The following is a 9,401-nucleotide window of genomic DNA, read 5'->3' as shown; positions in this document are numbered from 1 at the left end:
TGAAGATCTCCAAACAGACAACCAGGCATTCCGAACTAATATTGAAGAGCTTCTCAAACAACTCGAAAGCTCTGAAGATGAGAAAAATATAATTAGGCAATATAACAAAGCTCTGGAACAGGAGCTTACCAAAACGATCAATGATTGTCGGATGGACGTTACCAAAACGATAAATGATTGTTGGATGGAAATGAGACAAAATGAACAGGCTCTGCGAGAAGAAATGCACCTTCAGCTTGAAGAGTATGAAGAAGAGAAGCTGGAATTGCAGCTAAAAGTTGAAAATCTCCAAACGGACAACCAGGCATTCAGATTAGAAAATGATGCTGCAATGAGGAGCATGTGTGACCTGAAACAGACTTTTCAAAATGAAAAAGATAAAATGAGACAGCAAATCCAGGCTCTTCAAATACAGAAGAACACTTAAGGTTCTTCTGTATTTGAAGAGCACTTAAGGTTCTTCTGTATTGGCTTCATGTTTCCAACGAACAAGCTATGTCCATGTTTTGTACCATCTATGCCCCAACCAGTCGTGGAAGATGGCTGCCCCTTCCTGAGCCTGGTTCTTCCGAAGGTTTCTTCCTGTTAAAAGGGAGTTTTTCCTTCCCGCTGTCGCCAAGTGCTTGCTCAGAGGGGATCGTTAGATTGTTGGGGGTTTCTTTTATATTGCAGGGTCTTTACCATGCAATATAAAGTTCCTTGAGGCCACTGGCTATGAATTGGCCTAACTTAGCCAGTGGTCACATTGCATACATAGCTATTTATCAACCATCATTTGCATTCTAGATTCCAAAAGGTTGAATCTGTTGATCTGGACGTAGCGTTTTCAGTGGGAGAAATGTTTCCTCACTCATCCAAGTGACTGAAGGAGAATGTTTCTCCCATTGAAAACGCTACGTCCAGATCAACAGATTCAGCCTTTTGGGATTTACTTACCTGGATGCCTGAGCATGCATCAGTGCATTCTCTATTGCTTTTCCATCTTCTTTGTATGGTTGATTATAAGATTAATGGAGGTTTTCTCCATTTTCTTGAACTGGGTTGGAAACTTTTCTTAGCATGAGCTTTAACATAATTTCATGATAAAATAAAAAGAAATTGTGAAACAGTTTAAAGCTTTGTACTGTTTGCTTATTTGATTTTAACAAAGGTTTGGAGAATATGCTACTTTAGTGAGACAGTGTGTTCTTATCTGTATCTGTGGTTTTAAGTTTTTTGTACCCCACTTTAGTTGCATTTCTTTATTTCATTTAAATGAACTTTAAATACTTTAATGTAGCTGCTGTTTGGCTGTTTTTGCTCTTTGTTCCCTTAGAAGAGACTCTTACGGTTTACAAATGGCTCTCCATTTAGTATCACTCTGTGCCTTCTATTTTATCCTAATTTAGCAAATATGTATCATTTTTATTCAGTGTTTTCATGAAAGCCTTATTTGTATCTAATACTATTGGCGAGAAGATATACATGCAAGTTTGAAATCTTTTTTCCTTCACAGGGAAAAATGGCTAAAAGTCATTGTCCCATCTTAGCCAGCTCCTCACCCACACTTATCTGTTTGCCTGGGGTTATTTGCTTTGGATTAAATGTACTCATTTTGGTTCGAGTCGCACAAGGCCATGGTATACCTGATATTTGCAGATGACATTGTGATCTGTAGAAGAATAAGGAGCAGGTGTAAAAGAGCCTGGAGACGTGATGGTATACACTGGAGACAAGAGGAACGAAGGTCAGAATACATGAGTGTGAATTAGAGAGAGCAGGTGTAACAGTAAAGTTGCAAAGAACAAAGGTAGCAAAGGTAGATGCGTTTGAATATCTGGCGTCAACCATCCTAAGCAATGGACAGTCCAGAAGAGACGTAAAAAAGAGGATGCAGACAGGATGAAGACAAGTATTAGTGGTGACTTGTGACAGGTGTAAGCATGATGAATGAGCAGCAAGACATAAAAGGGAAGACTTAAAAAATGATAGTCAGACCTGCTGTCATGCATGGTTTGGACATGGTGCCACTAACAGAAAGACAGGAAGTCGAGGCGGAAGTGGAGGAATTGAAAATGCTACCATATTCATATAAAGTAAGCAGAATGAACAAGATTAAAAATGAGTACATGAGAGGGATCGCTCATATTTGAGGAATTTGAAGATGGTGATGTCAGACTTAACCCTCTGTACCCCATAATGACTGCAGATGGCCGGTGTGTTTCTGTTACTTTGTTAAAGAAGCTTACTTCTGTCTGATGACAATGATACTGAGCTGAGATCTTCAGGATTTCTCTCAGTAAGTGCTGCTGTTTTTGACACTGTTAGCTGCTGTTACCAAAACGTCCTTTGAAGGGGAACTTAGTTGTCACACCCAGCAAATAAACGATATGATGTGAGAATGTAGCCGAACTGTTTATCAGAGCAAAAGTGTAAGTTTTAGGTCTGTCATATAAAACATTAGTTGGTAAAACATGAGCTTATAACCAGATGTCTTTTCAGTAAAGCACTGGTCTGCAAATATTTTTCAGACAGGAAAATGATGATGGAAATCAAAGCACGTGTGAGCTGCAAAGCGACTTTCAGCAGGAAAAAGCTCAAATGCATCATCAAATCCTGGCTCCTCAATATGATCTTCAGGCAAAAAAAATGATAGAGAATTACAGAAAGCGAGAGAAAATATTGTAAGATGAAGCAGGAAAATGAATTTTTCAAAGATCATAATCAGGCTCTAAAAGAAGAAGCAAAGAACAGTGCTTTTCAAGAACAAGCTCAGGAGCTGAAAAGAATTCTGGAACAACTTAAACCCTCTGAACATGACAAAAATATTTTTATTATTCTAGTTTCTTTCAGTTACTTATCTGTTTCACAAAAAAAGGAAAGTCTGGCAACATAAATTCCTCCATTAAAATCAGTTTTATTTACACAAAGAACCTGTAGTAATTCCTGGAACTAAGAAAATATGTTAAATTTGTAACCCGACAGTCAACAAAAAAATTTCCGCTCCAAAACACGTATGTCCTGTATGTGGAGGTGAACTCTTGTAACTGCATGAAACAAAGTTGTTTTGTTTAAGTACATGCCCATTTTTCTGTTTTAGTGTCATATATAACTGTGCAAAAGTCTTGAGCTGCCCCTTATTTGTTTCTATCTTGTATTTCAAGCCAGACTCTTGTCTGGTCATTAACAACAGTTCAAGTCCAGGCGTTCAAAGTTTTTCTTTGGACATTGGCTGGACAAGGAGTAAAAACACACCTATATAGAAAAACCCACAGGGGTGCACTAGAAGAAGCCCAGAGAACTATTCCTGAATACTACTTAAAGAAATGACCAGAAAGCTTGCCTAAGAGAGTTCAGCGCGTGTTGAAGAATAAAGGTTGTCATAACAAATATTGACTTTCAAGCTTCTTACATTTGGACAAACTGGTTTTGCCTTTTTTTTTTCCGTGCACGCTTGCGCATGTTTGAATAAATCGTTGCACCTACTTCAAATAAATGAGGGGTGGCTCGAGACTTTTGCACAGCACTGTACTACATTCCTTTACTACTACTTTCAAAGAGGCTTTTAAAACTAAACAACTGAAATGATTATGAGATACATTATTACGCATTTTCTGCATTTTAAAAAGATTAGCATTAAATAAATAAATGTCCTGTTTGTGGATAAGGAATTTCAGCATATCCTCAAATAAAATATGACACAGTAAGGATAATAGGTAATAGGATAGGATAATAATATAGGATAGGATAATATAGTAAGGATGTTTTCTACAGTAGCAGGCTAATCAAAGTTGACCAAGTAACATGGTCTTCTTATTCTTAACAAAGTCTGCCCAACTGTGATGGAAATGTAAGTACTCAAATGTTCATTTTTTTAGGTCTGTAATCACTTCAAAGGAGTTAAAGATATCAGCTTAGTGTTTGTTCCAGATAATGACTCACTGTGAACAAAGGAGTCAATCTTGAAGAATAGAGGTGGTCATACCAAATATTGACTTTCAAGCTTGTTAGAAGTGCACAGATTTGTAGAAATGTACATTTCAATAAGTCACTGCACTTATTTCCCATTTTCCTAGAAACATATAACAATAAATGAGGGGCGGCTTGAGACTTTTGAAGAGCAGTGTATCATTCAAGTATATGTCATTGAAAATATTTTGTTATTTTTGTATTCAGACATGAATTACTGCATATTATACTTATGGCTTGCTTATAAAAATGTTATTACAGTTATTGTTGGAGAATCTGACAAGTTTAAAAAGGGCAGTCGGAGCAGGAGTAAAAAAGCTTCTCTAAGTTCAACACTTTATTGAATTGATTTTGTTCCGTAGCGCTTAAAGCAGGCAGGAAAACAGCCTGAAGTAAAATATACCTGACTGTTTCTCAGAAAGGTTCAAATGCTTCATCAGCTTGACACATCCCTCCTGCAGATGGAGTCTCTCTGCTCTTGTTTGCTGCACTTCCTGGTCCCAAACCATTTTGATGGCCACCGCCTCCTGTACGTGGGCTGTCCACATGTCATTCTGGTTGAGAGTCAGGTACAACTGGCTGTCAGCAAATACACGATCTGCCCAGCGCAGCTTAGACCCTTCCCACGTGCATTCTCGAGAACGAAGAATGGTGTGGTTACCTGTTGAGAGTTAATGGGTTGTGGCCCTGGTGACAACAATCTCACTTGCAGAAAACTTCAGTTGTAAAACAAGACAATTTGATTTTCTTACGTATTGAAGAGGTCTGGTTGAAACTGATAAGAGATGTTAGGAGTGTGTCATCTAATACGGCTTTGATAACTGCATTGAATTCTGGGCTTTTGACCATTAATAACAAAAAAACAAAAACTGGATCATCTATGAACTCAAGTTGAGGTAATGATGATGACTTGGTGAATTTAAGTAAAATAAATACATTAAAAAAACCCTGTTCTCCATCAGCTCAGTCTTGATGGATAAAAACATAACTCACAGTGTGATGAAGCATTCAGAGGATGACACTGCTGATACAAATTTCTAATTTCTGTCTTTCAGAAATTAGAGCAGTGAAAGGCCAATACAGAACTTTTTTAACTTTATCATAAATTGTTTTACTTTATTTTTAAAGTAAAGTCTACATTGTGCCAGATTTAAATGTGGCACAATGCACACATCACAATCCTGCACAAAAGAGCTCAGCAAATTTTCATTAAAATACACATTTATCTAAAAACATTTTATTCACTTGTTAAATTTTTTAATAAAGTCCATTACAGGTTCAAAGATCACGGAATCATTAATCAATTTACCAGATAATGCTATTGTTATTTTTTCCATCATTTCATCTGACATGTTCATTGTGACATCACATGTTTCTTATGACATCAGCATGACTCATCACATTCTATTAGAATTCCTTTGATCTTAAACAGGCTTCCTTTAGTAACCCAAACCCTACGTCCATTCAGTTATAACCTCACTGAACAGGCAACAGCTTATACACTTGACTGTAATTTGAGACACTTTTTTGTAGTGAACAAGGAACACAGTTAGTACTGTTGTAAGTAGTAGTAGATTTTAACTTTAGTTAAATTACAAAAATGTCTGAGTCCCCCTCCATTCCCAGTGATGTGATGGAAGAGAATGAAAACCTTCGCCAGCAAGTGAGGGAATTCAAAGATGAGAACGAAAACCTCCGAAAAAACATTGAACTGCTTCTCAAAGAATATGGGTTTTCTAAAAACAAGAAAAAAAGGGAACTACAACTGCAAAATGAGAAGCTTTGCTTGGAGAATTCAGAGCTGAACTATTGCGTTGCCTATTTGCACTGTGAAAATCAAGCTTTGAGACAACAAGTTCAAGCAAAGGAGAGTGCTTATGAACAAAATGATCAAGAATGGAAAAGTGCTCTGGAGAAACTTAAAAACAACTTAAAATTGCCTTGTAAACATGAAGAGTATGAAATGGAGAAGCTGGCATTGCAGGAAAAAGTTGAAGATCTCCAAACGGACAACCAGGCATTCAGATTAGAAAATGATGCTATAATACAGAGCATGTGTGACCTGAAACAGAATTTTCAAAAGGAAAAAGATAAAATGAGAAAACAAATCCAGGCTCTCCAAACTGACATCCATGAGGCAAACGCAAGCCTGGAAAATTTCAAAGAATTTAAGGAACTGTATGAGGAATTAAAGCAGGAAAATGAGTCTCTGAACAATCAAAACCAAGACCTGAAACAAGAAATTGAAGCAAAAATCATTGCTGTTCAGGAGGAAGTCAAGGAGCTCAAATCTGTTTCGCGAGGACTCAAATCCTTTGACGATGACAGTAACAGAATAAAGCAACAAAACAACGCTCTGGAACAGGAAGTCCAGGAGCTTACCAAAAAGTTGTCTGATTGTCAGAAGGAAATGAGACAAAATGAACAGGCTCTGCAAGAAAAAATGCACCGTAAGCATGAAGAGTATGAAATGGAGAAGATAACATTGCTGCTCAAAGTTGAAGATCTCCAAACAGACAACCAGGCATTCCGAACTAATATTGAAGAGCTTCTCAAACAACTCGAAAGCTCTGAAGATGAGAAAAATATAATTAGGCAATATAACAAAGCTCTGGAACAGGAGCTTACCAAAACGATCAATGATTGTCGGATGGACGTTACCAAAACGATAAATGATTGTTGGATGGAAATGAGACTAAATGAACAGGCTCTGCGAGAAGAAATGCACCTTCAGCTTGAAGAGTATGAAGAAGAGAAGCTGGAATTGCAGCTAAAAGTTGAAAATCTCCAAACGGACAACCAGGCATTCAGATTAGAAAATGATGCTGCAATGAGGAGCATGTGTGACCTGAAACAGACTTTTCAAAATGAAAAAGATAAAATGAGACAGCAAATCCAGGCTCTTCAAATACAGAAGAACACTTAAGGTTCTTCTGTATTGGCTTCATGTTTCCAACGAACAAGCTATGTCCATGTTTTGTACCATCTATGCCCCAACCAGTCGTGGAAGATGGCTGCCCCTTCCTGAGCCTGGTTCTTCCGAAGGTTTCTTCCTGTTAAAAGGGAGTTTTTCCTTCCCGCTGTCGCCAAGTGCTTGCTCAGAGGGGATCGTTAGATTGTTGGGGGTTTCTTTTATATTGCAGGGTCTTTACCATGCAATATAAAGTTCCTTGAGGCCACTGGCTATGAATTGGCCTAACTTAGCCAGTGGTCACATTGCATACATAGCTATTTATCAACCATCATTTGCATTCTAGATTCCAAAAGGTTGAATCTGTTGATCTGGACGTAGCGTTTTCAGTGGGAGAAATGTTTCCTCACTCATCCAAGTGACTGAAGGAGAATGTTTCTCCCATTGAAAACGCTACGTCCAGATCAACAGATTCAGCCTTTTGGGATTTACTTACCTGGATGCCTGAGCATGCATCAGTGCATTCTCTATTGCTTTTCCATCTTCTTTGTATGGTTGATTATAAGATTAATGGAGGTTTTCTCCATTTTCTTGAACTGGGTTGGAAACTTTTCTTAGCATGAGCTTTAACATAATTTCATGATAAAATAAAAAGAAATTGTGAAACAGTTTAAAGCTTTGTACTGTTTGCTTATTTGATTTTAACAAAGGTTTGGAGAATATGCTACTTTAGTGAGACAGTGTGTTCTTATCTGTATCTGTGGTTTTAAGTTTTTTGTACCCCACTTTAGTTGCATTTCTTTATTTCATTTAAATGAACTTTAAATACTTTAATGTAGCTGCTGTTTGGCTGTTTTTGCTCTTTGTTCCCTTAGAAGAGACTCTTACGGTTTACAAATGGCTCTCCATTTAGTATCACTCTGTGCCTTCTATTTTATCCTAATTTAGCAAATATGTATCATTTTTATTCAGTGTTTTCATGAAAGCCTTATTTGTATCTAATACTATTGGCGAGAAGATATACATGCAAGTTTGAAATCTTTTTTCCTTCACAGGGAAAAATGGCTAAAAGTCATTGTCCCATCTTAGCCAGCTCCTCACCCACACTTATCTGTTTGCCTGGGGTTATTTGCTTTGGATTAAATGTACTCATTTTGGTTCGAGTCGCACAAGGCCATGGTATACCTGATATTTGCAGATGACATTGTGATCTGTAGAAGAATAAGGAGCAGGTGTAAAAGAGCCTGGAGACGTGATGGTATACACTGGAGACAAGAGGAACGAAGGTCAGAATACACGAGTGTGAATTAGAGAGAGCAGGTGTAACAGTAAAGTTGCAAAGAACAAAGGTAGCAAAGGTAGATGCGTTTAAATATCTGGCGTCAACCATCCTAAGCAATGGACAGTCCAGAAGAGACGTAAAAAAGAGGATGCAGACAGGATGAAGACAAGTATTAGTGGTGACTTGTGACAGGTGTAAGCATGATGAATGAGCAGCAAGACATAAAAGGGAAGACTTAAAAAATGATAGTCAGACCTGCTGTCATGCATGGTTTGGACATGGTGCCACTAACAGAAAGACAGGAAGTCGAGGCGGAAGTGGAGGAATCGAAAATGCTACCATATTCATATAAAGTAAGCAGAATGAACAAGATTAAAAATGAGTACATGAGAGGGATCGCTCATATTTGAGGAATTTGAAGATGGTGATGTCAGACTTAACCCTCTGTACCCCATAATGACTGCAGATGGCCGGTGTGTTTCTGTTACTTTGTTAAAGAAGCTTACTTCTGTCTGATGACAATGATACTGAGCTGAGTTCTTCAGGATTTCTCTCAGTAAGTGCTGCTGTTTTTGACACTGTTAGCTGCTGTTACCAAAACGTCCTTTGAAGGGGAACTTAGTTGTCACACCCAGCAAATAAACGATATGATGTGAGAATGTAGCCGAACTGTTTATCAGAGCAAAAGTGTAAGTTTTAGGTCTGTCATATAAAACATTAGTTGGTAAAACATGAGCTTATAACCAGATGTCTTTTCAGTAAAGCACTGGTCTGCAAATATTTTTCAGACAGGAAAATGATGATGGAAATCAAAGCACGTGTGAGCTGCAAAGCGACTTTCAGCAGGAAAAAGCTCAAATGCATCATCAAATCCTGGCTCCTCAATATGATCTTCAGGCAAAAAAAATGATAGAGAATTACAGAAAGCGAGAGAAAATATTGTAAGATGAAGCAGGAAAATGAATTTTTCAAAGATCATAATCAGGCTCTAAAAGAAGAAGCAAAGAACAGTGCTTTTCAAGAACAAGCTCAGGAGCTGAAAAGAATTCTGGAACAACTTAAACCCTCTGAACATGACAAAAATATTTTTATTATTCTAGTTTCTTTCAGTTACTTATCTGTTTCACAAAAAAAGGAAAGTCTGGCAACATAAATTCCTCCATTAAAATCAGTTTTATTTACACAAAGAACCTGTAGTAATTCCTGGAACTAAGAAAATATGTTAAATTTGTAACCCGACAGTCAACAAAAAAATTTCCG

The sequence above is a fragment of the Perissodus microlepis genome, chromosome 5 (assembly GCF_051167445.1).
Source record: "Perissodus microlepis isolate ML-2025 ecotype Zambia chromosome 5, ASM5116744v1, whole genome shotgun sequence".
Lineage (NCBI taxonomy): Eukaryota > Metazoa > Chordata > Actinopteri > Cichliformes > Cichlidae > Perissodus > Perissodus microlepis.
The sequence above is the reverse complement of the archived record's forward strand: the minus strand, read 5'-3'. Positions refer to the sequence as shown.